General features: G+C 35.6%; 1 protein-coding gene and 1 long non-coding RNA gene across 3 annotated transcripts in view; one reads left to right on the top strand and one right to left on the bottom strand.

Annotated features, from left to right (window-relative positions):
- Nucleotides 1–3,191, bottom strand: part of LOC109543095 (fasciclin-2) — a gene marked incomplete in the record, with an annotated part of 136,621 nt that overhangs the window by 89,101 nt on the left and 44,329 nt on the right.
- Nucleotides 411–3,043, top strand: LOC125502455. Of its 2 annotated transcripts, none has more exons than XR_007280215.1 (2): nucleotides 411–855; nucleotides 2,848–3,043. It is a non-coding gene; the product is annotated as an uncharacterized LOC125502455 (long non-coding RNA). The 2 variants fall into 2 exon arrangements; XR_007280214.1 differs by lacking the exon at nucleotides 411–855 and adding an exon at nucleotides 1,139–1,326.

The following is a 3,191-nucleotide window of genomic DNA, read 5'->3' as shown; positions in this document are numbered from 1 at the left end:
CAACGCTACACATAAAAACTGATGATGGTGGAAAAATACACCGAAACGTATTTTGATTGATAAATAGAGACAATCAATGACTGAAACCCAGGAATCAATTTGATTTGCTATATCAGGTTCGTAAAATTGTGCGTTGAATAAAAAAAAAAAAAAAACGTATTAATGGTTCTGAATAGTCAGTTTTAAAACTTATTGCCGATATCAAAACAATATGGAACTGAATAATATCTGTGAAAAGTGACCCATTGGGAGACATGCAAACGGTATTTTTACAGTTAAAAGCCCTTTTACAGTTAAAATTCACGATAACAGTTAATTTTGGTCTTGAAAAACTCATCGAAAATGTATACTTAAAATGTATTTTTGACGTTTATACGTAGTCACTCAATATCGAGTCAGTCAATAAAATTGTGAACTACTACTCATTTGAGTAAGTATCGATACTTTCCCAGTATCGTATCGTCCCTAGGCTTGAGTATTGCTTCTGCCCAGCCATTGGCCGAGATTTGTCGTTGAACCGTCAAACAGTTTTTAAGGTTATATTACTGTTTATGTTATGTTTTTAGATTTTAATTTTTTGATTTTACCATCGTTTACAATGTAAGAGTCGACAAAGTTTTGAATATTTGGACGTAATAGAGGAGGAAATAAACGAAGACCAACGTGTTAGTAAAATATATATACGAGATGGCAAAAATCCTTTGGAGTTTTTCGCGCATGTACAATTTCGGAAAAGATTTTGTTTTTTAAAGGCCACTATTATTGAGCTGATATCGCCTTTTTTAAACGAACCATTATTGAAAGCGGATGATCGTGGCCTACCAATATCAAATATCACCCATTACTCAATTGCTGGTATGTTCAAGATTCTATACAAGTAACTTTATATTCTAGTGTTTATTACGTTTCTGTGATTCCATGTCTACTTTCTTACATAAAGTGTATATTATATTGTCCGGTAGTCTTCGTGCTCTTCGCCAGTCCTTCAGCGATTCAAAAGACATTTTGACATAATAACATTGACGCCATCTTAGACTCGCCAAGTTCGCCAATAGTCCCAATATAAAATTACCAGATAAATACGAAAGTTCCTAAACTTCGGCGAGAATTCACGAACTACTGTCTATCAAATCAGATCAAATCAAAGTATGCTTTATTGCCACGCAAAAATTGACAAATTTCATGGACAAAGCGAGTAAAAAAACGAAATACTACAACATAAATACGTACAGTACAGTCAACAATGGTAAAAAATTAAAAAATATTATAAAACAGTACAAAATATGTCACGTACAATCGTCATGGACAAACACAGAGGTCATCAGAGTAAGTCAAAGAATGTTGCGATGATGCACAGACCTTAAAATATCAGTAACCCATCCAGTCTGTTCAAATGTTTCCACTGTGTTCGAAATTGTTTGCTCTGTGCGTCGATTATGTCATTGATACAGCAGAATCACCATTTTTATAGCAACATTTAAGAATTTTTACGCGTTTTTCGACAATTAAACAATCCATATTCCCTAATGGAAAACCTTCAACTAAAACACAAACGCTTCGGATGACGTTTACCTTTATCTACCGAAACGAGTGACTTCTGATCATTCGATCTGTTCTTCAAAACTTCGGGATCAATTCATAATAGTAGCTAAATCTTTATTAAATTTTTTGCCAAAATTGAGTCAATCGGCAATATTTAACCCATGCAAAATTCCCAATTTTCACCGAAACACTCAAACATTTTCAGATGATTTTTGATAGTCATTGATTATTTTTGCTGATCAACATTTCAGACCATTTTCTCGCGCACATTCTGTATGTGAATCACTAGTCCAAATTCGTGGAACCCCATACTCACTAAATTCAATAGTGGTTTTGCTATCGTCGAAAAAAGTCAATTAAAAAGTCACAAAATAAAACAAGTCGCCATGCAGTTAACGTTTGCATGTGGAGCATTTGTTTTTGACGCCCTAAATGTTGACTCTCGCCCATGTAATGGAAACGTTCCACGTCTTCGTCTCTCGGGTCTTATTTGGTCTTATGCTATCCAGAAATACCTTAATAAATATTCGTTATGCCTGAAACCATAGCAGGGTGCAATAAATTACGCGATACTGTTCCCTAAGGTAATCTAAATCTTGTCGGAGGATTAACACGTTTCGCTACCAACGGAAAAAACTGCCTGGATGCTGATAAAATGGCTCACCGACTTTGCTTTTATGCACACAGGTAAAAGTGGCTGTTTTGGACAGTGATAATCTGCGCTCCCACTAACCCAAAGGCCCTTTATTTCGGGCGAATATTCAATATTAATATTTCTTTGTATAGTTTAATGCCGCTCAATTGCCCATCGAGTGGAAGTTGCATTTGTCAGTCAATCGCAATAGAAATTAAATGTTGACGAACAAAACGAAAATTGCTCATCCACTTTAGCAGGTGCACTGTAGTCGCAGCCATTTGAGTTGTAATTAAACTGGTCAAATTTAATATTTCTCCATCAGTTTGTCGAATTTGTGTTCGCTCAATCGATATGGAATTAATATCGACGCCTGCTCATCGGCGAATTAAAACAGTTCAATTTTGTTTACTCGAATGTCGTACCTGCGTAAATTATGAACTTCGGTGTTTCCACGATAGGAAAAACGCCCAAATTAAGCTGGGAGAGCAGGTGATTTATGTACCGAAAAAAAACTCGAAATACATCTGTATTATTTACACGTTGTTGACAGTTTAAAATGCCTGTCGTGTACATTTTCCCCCTTTCGTATGAATACGAAACCGTATTCGAAAGTGGGTCTTCCCTGGCTGCTGATCAGTTCTTATTTAAATTCAAATTCTCCCTTTCAGATGCAGTTCGCTCTTCTATACGAAGGATGACTGGCTGAGGTAATTCTAACAACCACACGGGGAATAATAAGGAGATTCTGCCACTTTTTTTAGCGGTTCTGTACACATTCAGTAGTAAAATTGACGCAGAAAGACCGTGAAACCAAGTATTGAAATGAGCACTCACAATACAATAAAGTTAACATTGTATATACTTTCCTGACTGTGTTTCAATTAAAAATCAAATTTATTCCTGGGTTTCAGTCATTGATTGTCTCTATTTATCAATCAAAATACGTTTCGGTGTATTTTTCCACCATCATCAGTTTTTATGTGTAGCGTTGTTGCTGCTTTAAGCCTTGGCA

Source organism: Dendroctonus ponderosae, unplaced genomic scaffold (genome assembly GCF_020466585.1).
Source record: "Dendroctonus ponderosae isolate FM_Combo_2020 unplaced genomic scaffold, Dpon_F_20191213v2 Dpon_F_20191213_1, whole genome shotgun sequence".
Classification (NCBI taxonomy): domain Eukaryota; kingdom Metazoa; phylum Arthropoda; class Insecta; order Coleoptera; family Curculionidae; genus Dendroctonus; species Dendroctonus ponderosae.
This window is presented reverse-complemented; position numbering and strand designations above follow the sequence as displayed.